This window comes from Pleurodeles waltl, chromosome 10 (genome assembly GCF_031143425.1).
Source record: "Pleurodeles waltl isolate 20211129_DDA chromosome 10, aPleWal1.hap1.20221129, whole genome shotgun sequence".
NCBI lineage: Eukaryota > Metazoa > Chordata > Amphibia > Caudata > Salamandridae > Pleurodeles > Pleurodeles waltl.
This window is the reverse complement of record NC_090449.1, coordinates 954,209,275-954,225,120: the sequence shown is the minus strand read 5'-3', so window position 1 is coordinate 954,225,120 and position 15,846 is coordinate 954,209,275. Positions and strand designations below refer to the sequence as shown.

At 50.1% G+C, this 15,846-nt stretch overlaps 1 protein-coding gene across 2 annotated transcripts in view; it reads right to left on the bottom strand.

The window, feature by feature from the left end:
- Positions 1-15,846, bottom strand: part of MALRD1 (MAM and LDL receptor class A domain containing 1) — a 2,469,603-nt gene that overhangs the window by 1,946,540 nt on the left and 507,217 nt on the right. The window lies entirely within an intron of this gene.

The following is a 15,846-nucleotide window of genomic DNA, read 5'->3' as shown; positions in this document are numbered from 1 at the left end:
GAGGTATCATTTTTATCGGGAGACGTGGGGGAACGCTGGGTGGAAGGAAATTTGTGGCTCCTCTCAGATTCCAGAACTTTCTGCCACAGAAATGTGAGGAACATGTGTTTTTTTAGCCAAATTTTGAGGTTTGCAAAGGATTCTGGGTAACAGAACCTGGTCCCAGCCACACAAGTCACCCCATCTTGGATTCCCCTAGGTCTCTAGTTTTCAGAAATGCACAGGTTTGGTAGGTTTCCCTAGGTGGCGGCTGAGCTACAGGCCAAAATCTACAGGTAGGCACTTTGCAAAAAACACCTCTGTTTTACTTCAAAAATTTGGTGTGTCCACGTTGCGCTTTGGGGCGTTTCCTATCGTGGGCGCTAGGCCTACCCACACAAGTGAGGTATCATTTTTATCGGGAGACGTAGGGGAACGCTGGGTGGAAGGGAATTTGTGGCTCCTCTCAGATTCCAGAACTTTCTGCCACAGAAGTGTGAGGAACATGTGTTTTTTTAGCCAAATTTTGAGGTTTGCAAAGGATTCTGGGTAACAGAACCTGGTCCCAGCCACACAAGTCACCCCATCTTGGATTCCCCTAGGTCTCTAGTTTTCAGAAATGCACACGTTTGGTAGGTTTCCCTAGGTGGCGGCTGAGCTACAGGCCAGAATCCACAGGTAGGCACTTTGCTAAAAACAGGTCTATTTTCTGTGATGTGTCCACGTTGCGCTTTGGGGCGTTTCCTGTCGCGGGCGCTAGGCCTACCCACACAAGTGAGGTATCATTTTTATCGGGAGACGTGGGGGAACGCTGGGTGGAAGGAAATTTGTGGCTCCTCTCAGATTCCAGAACTTTCTGCCACAGAAATGTGAGGAACATGTGTTTTTTTAGCCACATTTTGAGGTTTGCAAAGGATTCTGGGTAACAGAACCTGGTCCCAGACACACAAGTCACCCCATCTTGGATTCCCCCACGTCTCTAGTTTTCAGAAATGCACAGGTTTGGTAGGTTTCCCTAGGTGGCGGCTGAGCTACAGGCCAAAATCTACAGGTAGGCACTTTGCAAAAAACACCTCTGTTTTCCTTCAAAAATTTGGTTGTGTCCACGTTGCGCTTTGGGGCGTTTCCTGTCGTGGGCGCTAGGCCTACCCACACAAGTGAGGTATCATTTTTATCGGGAGACGTGGGGGAACGCTGGGTGGAAGGAAATTTGTGGCTCCTCTCAGATTCCAGAACTTTCTGCCACAGAAATGTGAGGAACATGTGTTTTTTTAGCCAAATTTTGAGGTTTGCAAAGGATTCTGGGTAACAGAACCTGGTCCCAGCCACACAAGTCACCCCATCTTGGATTCCCCTAGGTCTCTAGTTTTCAGAAATGCACAGGTTTGGTAGGTTTCCCTAGGTGGCGGCTGAGCTACAGGCCAAAATCCACAGGTAGGCACTTTGCTAAAAACAGGTCTGTTTTCTGTGATGTGTCCACATTGCGCTTTGGGGCGTTTCCTGACGCGGGCGCTAGGCCTACCCACACAAGTGAGGTATCATTTTTATCGGGAGACGTGGGGGAACGCTGGGTGGAAGGAAATTTGTGGCTCCTCTCAGATTCCAGAACTTTCTGCCACAGAAATGTGAGGAACATGTGTTTTTTTAGCCAAATTTTGAGGTTTGCAAAGGATTCTGGGTAACAGAACCTGGTCCCAGCCACACAAGTCACCCCATCTTGGATTCCCCCAGGTCTCTAGTTTTCAGAAATGCACAGGTTTGGTAGGTTTCCCTAGGTGGCGGCTGAGCTACAGGCCAAAATCTACAGGTAGGCACTTTGCAAAAAACACCTCTGTTTTCCTTCAAAAATTTGGCTGTGTCCACGTTGCGCTTTGGGTCGTTTCCTGTCGCGGGCGCTAGGCCTACCCACACAAGTGAGGTATCATTCTTATCGGGAGATGTGGGGGAACGCTGGGTGGAAGGAAATTTGTGGCTCCTCTCAGATTCTAGAACTTTCTGCCACAGAAATGTGAGGAACATGTGTTTTTTTAGCCAAATTTTGAGGTTTGCAAAGGATTCTGGGTAACAGAACCTGGTCCGAGCCACACAAGTCACCCCATCTTGGATTCCCCTAGGTCTCTAGTTTTCAGAAATGCACAGGTTTGGTAGGTTTCCCTAGGTGGCGGCTGAGCTAAAGGCCAAAATCTACAGGTAGGCACTTTGCTAAAAACAGGTCTGTTTTCTGTGATGTGTCCACGTTGTGTTTTGGGGCGTATCCTGTCGCGGGCGCTAGGCCTACCCACACAAGTGAGGTATCATTTTTATCGGGAGACTTGGTGGAACATAGAATAGCAAAACAAGTGTTATTGCCCCTTGTCTTTCTCTACATTTTTCCCTTCCAAATGTAAGACAGTGTGTAAAAAAGACATCTATTTGAGAAATGCCCTGTAATTCACATGCTAGTATGGGCACCCTGGAATTCAGAGATGTGCAAATAACCACTGCTTCTCAACACCTTATCTTGTGCCCATTTTGGAAATACAAAGGTTTTCTTGATAGCTATTTTTTACTCTTTATATTTCAGCAAATGAATTGCTGTATACCCGGCATAGAATGAAAACCCACTGCAGGGTGCAGGTCATTTATTGGCTCTGGGTACCTAGAGTTCTTGATGAACCTACAAGCCCTATATATCCCCGCAACCAGAAGAGTCCAGCAGACGTAACGGTATATTGCTTTCGAAAATCTGACATTGCAGGAAAAAATTACAGAGTAAAACTTAGAGAAAAATGGATGTTTTTTTACCTCAATTTCAATATTTTTCATTTTCAGTTGTTATTTTCTGAAGGAAACCCTTGTAGGATCTACACAAATTACCCCTTGCTGAATTCAGAATTTTGTCTACTTTTCAGAAATGTTGCGGTTTCTGGGATCCAGCATTTGTTTCATGCCCATTTCTGTCACTGACTGGAAGGAGGCTGAAAGCACAAAAAATCGTAAAAATGGGGTATGTCCCAGTAAAATGCCAAAATTGTGTTGAAAAATTGGGTTTTCTGATTCAAGTCTGCCTGTTCCTGAAAGCTGGGAAGCTGGTGATTTTATCACCGCAAACCCTTTGTTGATGCCCTTTTCAGGGAAAAACCACAAGCCTTCTTCTGCAGCCCATTTTTCCAATTTTTTTAAAAAAAACAAAATGTTCACTGTTTTTTGGCTAATTTCTTGGCCTCCTTCTGGGGAACCCACAAAGTCTGGGTACCTCTAGAATCCCTAGGATGTTGGAAAAAAAGGACGCAAATTTGGCGTGGGTAGCTTACGTGAACAAAAAGTTATGAGGGCCTAAGCGTGAACTGCTCCAAATAGCCAAAAAAAGGCTCGGCACAGGAGGGGGAAAAGGCCTGGCAGCGAAGGGGTTAATGCCATTAAGGCTCTCAATGCATAGTTATACAAGAAATGCAATAATCTAAATTATTATTCGTCCCAAATGAGTAGTAAAATGGGAATGAAATGGACAGCATCCCTAGTAGAACAAGAAAGTCTTCTCTCTCACCCTCCAGACTGAGGATTATTTTACATTATTTTAGCGTATGAAATTACAGAACTGGCAGACTCACTGTGGTGTGGGCAAATGTAACATTTCATCTGCCAATCAGAGTTCATGAAAATTGCCTCAACACTCAAGCACTTTCCCAATACATGAAGGACTACTCTCTATGATGATGTCATTCGGAGATACTAGAACAAAACAAGATCTATGAACAATATGTTATATGAATGAAAAGGCTCAGTGAACCAGTGACAGGACCTAGGTAATGTATCAGGTTGTGACTGAAAGTTCCTAAAGAATAGAAGAACAACAGTAGAAATAAACTAATACATGCCAGTTTGACTGTGTGCTGCAGAGTTTGAGAGGAGAGAAGTGGGAAGTGGGGAAAAGACATGAGTGACTGAGGTGGCTTCCATCCTGTACAAGATTTCGATTATGTCTCATCTGAGGCCTAGCTAACACGTCAGAAAAATTCACTTCTGCACATAGAACATTTGTTCAAAACCAAGCAAAGGTACTACATCAGTGAATACAGATATAACTGAGTGTGGAAATGCATTCTGTTCATTTGTTAATGATGGACAAAAATATAAGCACAACAAAGTGTTCCACATATACCTGCAAATCCATGTTTTATAGATAAAACTAAGGGCACGTTACTTGCAGTGTCCAAAGTATCATATAGGCCCTCACTACAACCCTGGAGGTCGGTGATAAAGTGGCGGCAATACGGCCAACAGGCTGGCGTTAACTACAGCCAAATTATGACCATGGCGGTGAGAACTCAGATAGACAGCCACTTTACCACACCGACCAACAGGGTGGATACAACAGCCACCACGGCAGTCGCCGCCTACAGCCAGGCAGAAGTCGATGTTCCGCCACCATATTAAGACCTTTGAAACTGCCACCTTTTCCTGGGAGGTACCAACAACATCAAAAGCCTGACGGAAACACTGCACAGAAGGGAAAGGACTCACCTTTGGAGACACAGGAAGAACCACAGGAAGAACCACGCTGCCATGGAGCCTGAACTTCAACTATTCCCAATGATTCTCTACGTCCTGCTCCACTACGAACGCCAATGACGGCAAAGACGACCACGGTGATACAGCCACCTAGCACACAGGGGAGGGAGGGAGGAAAAAGAGAGTGACACACACACGCACAACAGACACCCCCAGCCCCACCCCCAACACCATACACACAATCAGCAGCAGTAATAAAACATAGTTACCCAATACCCCTGAGGAATAATGCAAGGACAACAGGATTTTGCAAAAGTAAGTGTAATGATAACAACACAGTATAAAAAAAAAAATGCAGTGTAATGGTATATACATATGTACAGTTCAAGGGACACTGCCCAGTCCATATTGTGCGTGGGCCACAGGCCAGAGTCCAAGGCCCCACTTGTCATCTGCCTGAACATGGAGAGAACACTGCAGGGGCATCAGTTGGAAAATAGGCAGGCACTTCAGGGGGATGGGGAACGGGGGGCACCTCAGCCGGCAGATGGAACAAGACCACTGGTTCTGGAGGGTGCAACATGCCCTCTGCTTTGTCCTGGGGAGTGCAAGGTCACAGTCTCTCAAGTGGGTGAATAGCCCACATGCTCTGGTGGGGGCAACATGCCCTGTGCTTGGTCCTGGGGAGCGCAAGGCCACAGTCTCTCAAGTGGGTGAGTTTCCCACATGCTCTGGAGGGGGCAACATGCCCTGTGCTTGGTCATGGGGAGTGCAAGGCCACAGTCTCTCAAGTGGGTGACTTGTCCACATGCTCTGGAGGGAGCAACATGCCCTGTGCTTGGTCCTGGGGAGTGCAAGGCCACAGTCTCTCAGGTGGGTGATTTGCCCACATGCTCTGGAGGGGGCAACATGCCCTGTGCTTCCGATCCTGGGGAGGCTGGGGTTGGTGGGTGTCTTACCCACTGGTTCTGGAGGGGGCATCGTGCCCTGTGCTCTTGATCCTGGGGAGGCTGGGGTTGGTGGGTGTCTTACTCACTGGTTCTGGAGGGGGCATCGTGCCCTGTGCTTCTGATCCTGGGGAGGCTGGGGTTGGTGGGTGTCTAACCAACTGGTTCTGGAGGGGGCCACGTGCCCTGTGCTCTAGATCCTGAGGAGGTTGGGGTTGGTGGGTGTCTTTTCCACTAGTTCCGGAGGGGGCATCATGACCTGTGCTCTTGATCCTGGGAAGGCTGGGGTTGGTGGGCGTCTTACCCACTAGTTCTGGAGGGGGCATTGTGCCCTGTGCTCTTGATCCTGGGGAATGCAAGGTCGCAGTTTCTCAGCTGGGTGTCATACCCACTGGATTTGCAGGGGGCAGGCCACCCAGCATCCCATGGAGGAAGGACTACATACCGTCCGCCGGCGGTGACAGCTGCTCAGTGGTGATGGTGCTGCTGCTGCTGCTGCAGCCGCTGGTTGGGGGGGCTCCAGCCCATCCCCTGCAGCCGTAGACAGCTGCCCACTGGTGGTGGTGGTGCTGCTGGTGGTGGTGGGGGGAGGCTCCAGCCCATCCCCTGCAGCCTTGGACGGCTGCCCACTAGTGGTAGTGGTGGTGCTGCTGCTGCTGGTGGTGGTGGGGGAAGCTCCAGCCCATCGCCTGCAGCCTCGGATGGCTGCCCACAGGTGGTGGTGCTGCTGCTGGTGGGAGGGGAGGCTCCAGCCCATCCCCTGCAGCCTCGGACGGCTGCCCACTGGTGGTAGTGATGCTGCTGCTGCTGGTGGTGGTGGGGGGAAGCTCCAGCCCATCCCCTGCAGCCTCGGATGGCTGCCCACTGGTGGTGGTGCTGCTGCTGCTGGTGGGGGGGATGCTCTAGCCCATCCCCTGCAGCCTCGGATGGCTGCCCACTGGTGGTGGTGGTGCTGCTTTTGCTAATGGTGGTGGGGGGAAGCTCCAGCCCATCCCCTGCAGCCTTGGATGGCTGCCCACTTGTGGTGGTGCTGGTGGTGGTGGGGGGAGGCTACAGCTCATCCCCTGCAGCCTTGCATGGCTGTCCACTGGTGGTGGTGGTGCTGCTGCTGGTGGGGGGTATGCTCCAGCCCATCCCCTGCAGCATCGGATGGCTGCCCACTGGTGGTGGTGCTGCAGCTGGTGGGGGGGTGGGAGAAGCTCCAGCCCATCCCCTGCAGCATTGGATGGATGCCTACTGGCGGTGGTGCTGGTGCTGCTGGTGTTGGGGGGAGGCTCCAGCCCATCCCCTGCAGCCTCAGAATGCTGCCCACTGGTGGTGGTGGTGCTGTTGCTGCTGCTGCTGGTGGGGGGAAGCTCCAGGCCATCCCATGCAGCCTCGGACGGCTGCATATCCATGCTTGGTGGGGGGGGGATCCGTCTGAGTCCTTGCACCAGGCCTCTTGTCCCTCTTGCCTGCTGGGACTGGCTCCTTACACCTCCTGGCAGCAGCTGGGGCAGGCACCTTGCACTTCCTGGCAGCAGCTGGGGCTGTCTCCTTGCCCGTCAGGGCAGCAGCTGGGGCTGGCTCCTTGCCCTTCCAGGCAGCAGCTGGGGCAGGCACCCTTTCCTTGAGGCAGCCACCACGAGTGGGTGTGGGGACTACTGGGCCCGTGGACTGGGTGGCTGAGATGCTTGCCTGGGTTTTTCCCACCCTGGCCAGATGTGAAGGATGGGGGGGTAGAGAAGAGCTCAATGGTGGAGAGGAAAAACTTTTTAGGGACATTGGGGTGGGAAGAGGGAGAAGGTTTGGGAGTGGGGGAAGAGGGATTGGTTGTAGGAGGTGTCTGTCTACTGTGTTTGGATGCTGTTGTGAGGTGGATGGCTGTTGGGTGTCTGAGTGCTTGCATTTGTGTACCTTGGGAGTGGGGGTGACAGACACAGTGGGAGAGGACACAGGGGACATGTGCATGGCTATGTGGAGGTGTCTGCCAGTGAGGTGTGTGTTCTGCTAGGTGTGGTGGTGATGCTGGTAGTGGATGAGGATGTAGTGCATTCAGGTGTGAATGTAGAGGCAACTGGGAGGGAGGTGGAGGAGGAGGGGGACACAGTGGAAATTGTAGATGTTGGTATGTCTGCATCTGGATGGTGTTTGTGTGAGTGCCTGTGGGATGAAGTGTGGTGCTTGAGTTTTCCTGTGCCACTCTTGTGTGTTGTCTAGTGTGCTCGCTTGTCTGCCTGTGTGCTTGGGATAGTTTGGAGTTGAGGAGAATGGGGATGGGAAGAGGAAGTTGGAGGGGGCGGGTTGAAACAGGGATAATGGCTGCCATCAGAGAGGAGGCCAGAGCCTGGATTGATCTCTGTTGGGCCGCCAAGCCAGTGTGAATGCCCTCCAGGAATGGATTAGTCTGCTGCATCTGGGCTGCCAGCCCCTAGATGGCATTCACAATGGTTGACTGCCCTACAGAGATGGATCTGAGGAGGTCAATAGCTTCCTCACTCAGGGCAGCAGGGCTAACTGGGGCAGGGCCTGAGGTGCCTGGACTGAAGGAGATGCCCACCCTCTTGGGTGGGTGGGCACGGGCAACTCGCGGAGGGGCTGATGGGAGGGTGGTGCTGGTACAGGGGTGGCGGCTGTACCTGTAGCTTGGGTGGTCACAGAGGTGTTTGCCACCACCAGGGAGCTTCCATTGCAGGAGGTATCTGTGGCGGAACTGTCCCCTCCTGTCTCCGCTGTGGTGCTCCCCTCGCCCTCCATCCCACTGGTGCCTTCACCATCGGTGGACTCTGCTTCCTGGGTCCTGTGGTATGCAGCTCCCTCCATCGCCGGTGCCTCTGCTCCTCCGCCAGATGATGCTAATGCACATAAGGACATGGTGACAAAACAAGAACGGGGAGAAGAGACAAAGGATGCAATGGGACAATGGCTGCACCAATACCACTGTTGGCATACACAGCACAATCAGATGCAGGGAACAGCCCTATGCACTATGCATTGCACTACCAATTATAATGCTAGCCACCAAGGCATGGGGAAGGGCACATACCACCCAATGCAGCACACCTGGGACCCACGCAGCCCTGACCAGTATTGGATGCTTACGAGCTAGTTAGCAGGACTATCCCTTCAGGACCGTTGCCACCAGGGGACCTACTCTGCAATGTCAGGCCAGGCCTAGGGGAACCCACTGACCCACATCCCTCACCCGAGTACCACCCTGCCATGCATGAGTTGTAATGATGGGCACTGTACTAACCCCCTTGTGGCTGCAGTGATGCCCTCAAGCGCCCATCCAGCTCCCGTTAGGCCACCACCAGTATGCGGGCCATCAGGGGGTCAGGGTTTGACGGGCACCCCTTCCTCGTTGGGAGGCTATTCCTAGGTGGGCCTCCGCTGTCTTCCTTGCCCAGCGTCTCAGGTCCTCCCACTGTTTCCGACAGTGTGTGCTCCGCCTGCTGTAGACCCCCAGGGTCCGCACATCCTTGGCAACAGCACTGCAGATACCCTTCTTTTGATGGGTGCTGACCTGCAGAGAAATAAACACAGGAAATGGTATGAGTCAGACCATCCTGCCTGTTATACTTATAGCCCACCATACCCCTTCACATCGCCATTTACACACACATGGCCCGACACACAAGCTGTACACCACCCAGGAAACATCCACCCACCCCCCCTACATGAGGCCTTCACACACACACTACTTCATGCATTCATTCCACATGCATTGTACCCACAGTGTACTCACCTGTTGGTCTGGAGTCCCATACAGCAGTACGTACTGGGGAAAGACCCCATCGACCAGTCGCTCCAACTCTGTCGAGGTGAAGGCAGGGGCCCTTTCCCCAGTCACTCGAGCCATGGTAGGTTCCAGACACAGGTCACAGCAGCACATGCAGTGTAGGTCCTCTCCTATGAAAGGTCAGGTAGCAAGTGAGTGATCAGATAGAAAATGGCAGTCACGGCTGCGGTGATGAATACCGTCACCTCCGACGTAGATCACAATTGGCCACTGTGCCCAGCAGGGCCCAATGTTAACCAATGAGGAGTTGCACAGCAGTTCTCGACCGCCTACCGCAACGGCGCACACGTCAGCGGAATTACCTCTCTTCCACCTGTCCCTCCACACAGGATAGGTGGATTACATTTCAGTGGGGAGGCAGGCCCTGGGTAATAACTGTGTCACAGTTAAAAATTGGACGTACAGGACAGATACAACTTACCCATTACAAATTAACAGCATGCAAAGGTCTGTTGTAGCTCCATTGTTCAGTCTGTGACCGGGTCCTCACTCTTCTATGCAATGGGACATATCCCCAACATAATTGGGGCAATTGATGGAACATATATTGCATTTGTCCCCCCCCCCGACAAAATGAACAGGTGTACAGAAATCAAAAGAGTTTCCACTCCATGAATGTACAGATGGTGTGCTTGGCAGACCAGTACATCTCCCATGTCAATGCTAAATATCCTGGGTCAGTGAATGATGCCTTTATCCTGAGGAATAGCAGCATCCCAAATATATTGACCCAACTACAGAGGCACCATGTGTGGCTAATAGGTGAGCCCTGGTTCCCACCCAGTAGATGTTGGTGTATGGGTATGGTGTGGGCCATATAGGATAGTGTGTACCTAAATATTGTCCCTCGATATTTGCAGGTGACTCAGGTTACCCCAACCTATCATGGCTGCTGACTCCTGTGAGGAAAGCCAGGACAAGGGTAGAAGAACATTACACTGAGGCACATGGGTGAACAAGAAGGATAATCGAACTGACCTTTGGCCTCCTGAAGGCCAGGTTCAGGTGCCTCCATCTAACTGGGAGATCCCTTTGCTACACAGCCAAGAAGGTCTGCCAGATAATCGTGACATGCTGCATGTTGCACAACCTTGCCTTGAGACGCCATGTACCTTTTCTGCAGGAGGATGAGGCTGGAGCTGGCCGTGTGGCAGCAGTGGACCCTGTGGACAGTGATGATGAGGAGGCAGAGGATGAGGACAACAGAACTGCAGTGATTCGGCAATACTTCCAATGACACACAGGTAACACAGTGTTACTTCACATTTCATTGTCATTATTTAGATTATCATTGGCACTGGCATCCTGTTATTTCCCACTTCTATGCCCACTCACTGTCCCATTTGGAAACTCCTATTGCAGATGTTGGTGCCCCACTATCACTCCTGGTGTGATCACTGCAGCCAACTACTTGTCTTTCCTATTTGAACATTACTGTACATTTGAATTGACATGTTTGAACCTGGTTAAATGAATACATACTTTAAAAAGTTTGACCTACTCCATACTTGTATTTTTTCAAAGAGTGTTTATTTAAGTGCTAAGAAGTAGAGGGGCAAGTGCATTTGGATGGGGTGATGATGGAGGAAAGTCCAGTGTATTGTTCCAGTTTATTTGGTGCACAGGTGCATTGTCCAAGCAGGCATACGAAGGGGAGCAATGGCAGTTCAATGTGGACAGGGTGACAGGGTGGGACACAAGGGTGACAGTCAGGAGAGTCTCATTTCTTGACGGGGGTCTTGGCAATAGTCTCTGGCTTCTGCGTGGATCGCAGGGAACATTTGCGGGGTGATTCACCTTCTGCAGGGGGAGAGGTGCTGGTGGCCTGTTGGTCCTGTGGCAGGGCCTCCTGTCCACCAGCGGCAGCGGAGGTGGAAGGCAGTTCAAATGTCTGGCTAGTGGCAAGGGCCCACTGTTGTGAGGCTGCCTCCCTCACAATGTTGGCCATGTCTGCCAGCACCCCTGCTAGGGAGACCAGGCTGTTTTTGATGGCCTGCAAGTCCTTCCTGATCGCCTGGTACTGCCCCTCCTGCAGCCGCCTGTTCTCCAGCATGTTGTCCAGAATCTGGCCCAACATATCCTGGGAATGTTGGTATGCTCTCAGGATCTCTGCAAGCGCCTCCTGGAAAGTCGATTCGCTGGGCATGTCCTCCCCCTGGTGCACAGCAGTCCTCCCTGCTGTCCTGTGCCTCTGTCCCCTGAACCGTGTGCCCACTGCCACTGACCCCAGGTCTCTGATTGTCTTGGGTATGAGGTGTGCCGTGGGGTCCCTGTAGTGGTGGACACACTGCTGATTGACATGTCCTGGGGACAGAGGTATGGGTACGTTGGGTTGGTGCTGTGGTGGTGTTTCCTGATGGGGGAGGCTCTGTGGTTGCTGTGACTGTGCATGGGTAACCGACCGTCTAGAGGTCCCTGTTGGGTCAGGTTGGTCATCCAGATCTAGATGACCAGAGTTGCTGTCATCACTGTGGACCTCTTCAGTTGGGGGACTGGATAGTGCTGGCACCTCTTCACTGCTGACATTGGCTGGGATACTTGTGGGGATGTTAATGCAGTGTTATTGTTTCTGTGTGTGACATATTGTGCATCAGTGGCATACCCTCTTTTTTTGTATTTGCCATGGCAGCTTTCACTTGTGTGAGTTGGTACATGGTGGCTTAGCTGATTCTCTCAGTGTGAATGCTTTAGTGATAGGTGTCCATGCAGATCTGTGAGTGGTGTCCATGCATTGGTATGGCATGCAGGGCTTGGCATTGGGATGAGTGAGATGTGATGGTGGGGGGTGAGGGAGGTGGTGGAGTGATGGGAGTGAAGGTGGGGGTATGTGATGGCATGCAGGGAAGGGGGGGGATGGTAGTATTTAGTTGACTTACCAGAGTCCAGTCCTCCTGGTACTCTGGCCAGGCCCTCAGGATGCATGATTGCCAAGACTTGCTCCTCCCATGTTGTTAGTTGTGGGGGAGGAGGTGGGGGTCCACCGTCAGTCTTCTGTACAGCGAGTTGGTGTCTTGCTGCAATGGAACATACTTTCCCCCGTAGGTCGTTCCATCTCTTCCTGATGTCATCCCTAGTTCTTGGGTGCTGTCCCACGGCATTGACCCTGTCCATGATTCTCCGCTATAGCTCCATCTTCCTAGCAATGGATATATGCTGCACCTGTGCTCCAAATAGCTGTGGCTCTACCCGGATGATTTCCTCCACCATGACCCTCAGCTCCTCCTCTGAGGATCAGGGGTGTCTTTGTGGTGCCATGGGTGTTGTGTGAGTTGTGGAGGTGAGGGTGTATAGGGTGATGTATTGGGGTGTGTGATGTGGGGTGCATGGAGGTGTATAGGTGTAGGTGGTGTGTGGCTCTGGTTTTGTCAGTAGTTGTGGTGTCTGTCTTGTGCCAATAGTTTGTGTTCGTAAGGGGTTGTGGGTGATGTGGGTGTGTGTTTTTTAGTGGTGTGTGGGTGTGGTGTGTGTATGGGTGTCTGGTGTGTATTTGGTATTGTCCAATGTGGTTTTGTTTTGTTTGTGTGTGTGTATTTTAAGCACAGCGGTATGTACTGCCAATGGTTTACCACCATTGAATGTCCGCCGTGGTGATTCGTGGGTCATAATGTGGTGGGCATTGTTCTGTTGGCAAAGCAGTGTGGGGTTTGATACCGGCAGTTTATCACTGACCTTTGGTGTGGAGGATCTGTGTCTGTGGCTGAATAGTGACGGATTGGTGTGTGTGTGTGCCATAATATGGTGAACGGATATCCGCGGCGGCGGTATGTTGGCGGCAGTCAGCATGGCAGTAAGTGGGATTTATCTCATAATGAGGGCCCTAGTGTACAGATAACTCATGGCACCCAAGAAGGGTGCCCTCTCCCCTCTATGCTTTTTGCCTTATACACAGAATACTATAAAAATTATATACTCCAGCATTCCAGCATTGAACCTGTCTTTTTCATGTAATGTAGACAGTAAGGTTTCAGCCTTTGATGGCATGGCAGTTTATTCAGAAACGTTTTAAGGCATGGGCCAAGTGAGGGTGCCCTCTGATTAATCTGGCTTTGTTCTCCACACAGTCCAGCCCTGATAACCTTGAATGATTCGTAAAAATTGATTTTTTTAAATACTTTTTTCATGTAATTTATTTTTAATACAGGTGATGTATAAGAGTCTATTACAGTTTCGTATAAATGTCTTCAGATTTTTTTAGCACCATGCAACATCTATAAAGATAAGTTAATTTTAGATCAAAGCAGGACTTCTCATATGAAAATTGGCAGTGGATGGCAGAGATTATTTGCAACAATATTAGTGTGCTGCTGCTATATTGCAATATTGAAAACACACATCACTATCCCTGAATGTTAGATGGAAACACGTTCAAAATTTTGATCAGTCTGCCGGTGCAGTGTCAGTGACTGGATGATAAAGTATAGGTTGTTCTGAATATAGGCCCTCAATTACTTTTGGCCCAGGGCCCCCAAACTTTTCAAGATGTCCCCAAGTTTATTCTACCTAGATCGGTCAGGCAAACTTGAAACAAGAAAAGAAAGAGTCCCGACAAGGAAACGTTTCGTGCTGTAACTGAAAACGGGAAAAGAATGAAACTATTATTGGTATGAACTAGAAAAAACACCTAACTGAGTAGACTGGTTTGTAACATACGCGGGTGTCAATTAGTGATGTAAGTTGCATCTTTAACCAGAATCACGGAGGTCTCTAAAAATGTTGATTTCTACACTGTACAAAAGGTATGAACTACTGCACAACTGGGGGACGGAGATAGGTTTAACTATCAAGACAGATGCACCTGAAGGCTCAAGCAGAAATTAGTGAAGTTGAAAAAAAACCAGGAGGCAGAATAACCTAAAAACTCAAGTTACAACAAGGCAGATTGCATTCCTACAGTGACCAAATACAGCAACTCCCCAAAGCATTGTGCTTGTTTGCACACTTCCCATAGGTAAGCAGTGATACATATGCAAAGCTAACGATATACACATAACCCATCCTGCCAGATTTAAAACTGCAGAAAGGGCAATGATAGTCTATAATTGTTTCGTTGCATTTACAGCGACCTGAGTGCTATTGATTTCTGTAATAATGATGTGCCCCTCGAGTGTAATAAAGCGTACTGTACCGTTAATTCTCACACATCTATTTACAGTCTACAACAATTATTATATTCTAGACCTGAGTAAAACATATTGCGGCATACTCCGAGATGGTTCTGACTTAATTTTTATGGCTAGAGTTCGCGCCGATCCTTTAATCTACAGAGATTCTGCCATGTATAAGTCTTTTCCATTTCCGTTCCTGCAGTGCAGCACACACACCAATAAGAGCTGCAGCTGCTCCCAGGCGGGACTCAGCTAACAGAAAAACTCTTGGTACTATCAAAGTGGGACTACAGCATTCTTTACACAACTAATCCACCGAGGCATGTATTTTCCACTGTCCATGGCTCACACCAGCTGCAGCTGCTACACATGTCAAGGTGGGGTTGGGGGTGCGGGGATGACGACGGAGGAAATAGAAAAAAAAAGAAAACCCACATACTGGTTCTCTTAGCTATCGACACCTACAGCCACATCATGCTGCCTCACTCATCGCTCCTTTTCATCTGGTGTCCCAACATTCACTGGGACACCAGCACAGGCTCCCCAGCAATCCTGGCACTGCTTACATGCTAAACACAGCATGAAAGCAGTGTCAGGATTGGTCTGAGCAGCTTGGACTGCTGCTTAGACACAAGCCTGGGGTGGGTCTGTGCTGTTTCTCCGGCCCAGCTGAGTATATCTAAGTGCCCATATGAGTTTGGCTGGCCTCAGACAGCTGGCCAAACACACATGCGCACTTGGTGTTTGTTAGAAATGGAGTCTCTAGTTGGCAGAGATATTCACCTTTGTCCAAAAAGGGACCACAATCCTAGTCAGGGTAAGTCACACACAATGCAAAAATACACCACACAGCTTTAGAAAAATATATGATATTTATCTACTTAAAATAATGTCAAAACAATAAAGATTCAATAAGCACATGTTGAGATATCACCATTGCACGATTAAAAAGAGTCTTAAATCATAGAAGTCAACAATTGTCTCTTGATCACACAAAGTACCTGGTTTGCATCAATATTATCTCGCACGGGGATTGCAGAGGAAGAGATATGCATGGAAAAATAGGGTGTGCGTCAGAATTTCCAGCACGGTACAGACAATGTGTTGTTTCTTTCAGCACTGCAAGGGGCTTTGTGTCAATTTCCGCTGCACGGTCTGGGTTCAAGTGTTCGATGCAGGGATCTTTCTGACACCCAGGGACAATGCGGGGGAAATCCTGGGCTTGTGGGAAGAAGTCACAGGGGTTGCATCAATCCAGTAGGCGATGCGTCAAATTTTCTGTCACACGGCAGGCTCTGCATCGATTCCTCACTCAGGAAGTCGGGCTGCGTCATTCCGGCTCGGCTGTGCGTCGATTCAGTAGTGCTGTGCGTTGAATTTCCAGTCGCAATGCAAGCACTGCGTCAAATCTTCACTCAGGAATTTGGTTGTGTCGTTCTGGTTCGGCTGTGCAGTGATTTTCTTGTTGCAAGGCAGGCTGTGGGTCATTTCTGTCAGGCTGAGTGTCGATTTTCGGAGCACAAGGAGTTTCTTCAAGAGAGTA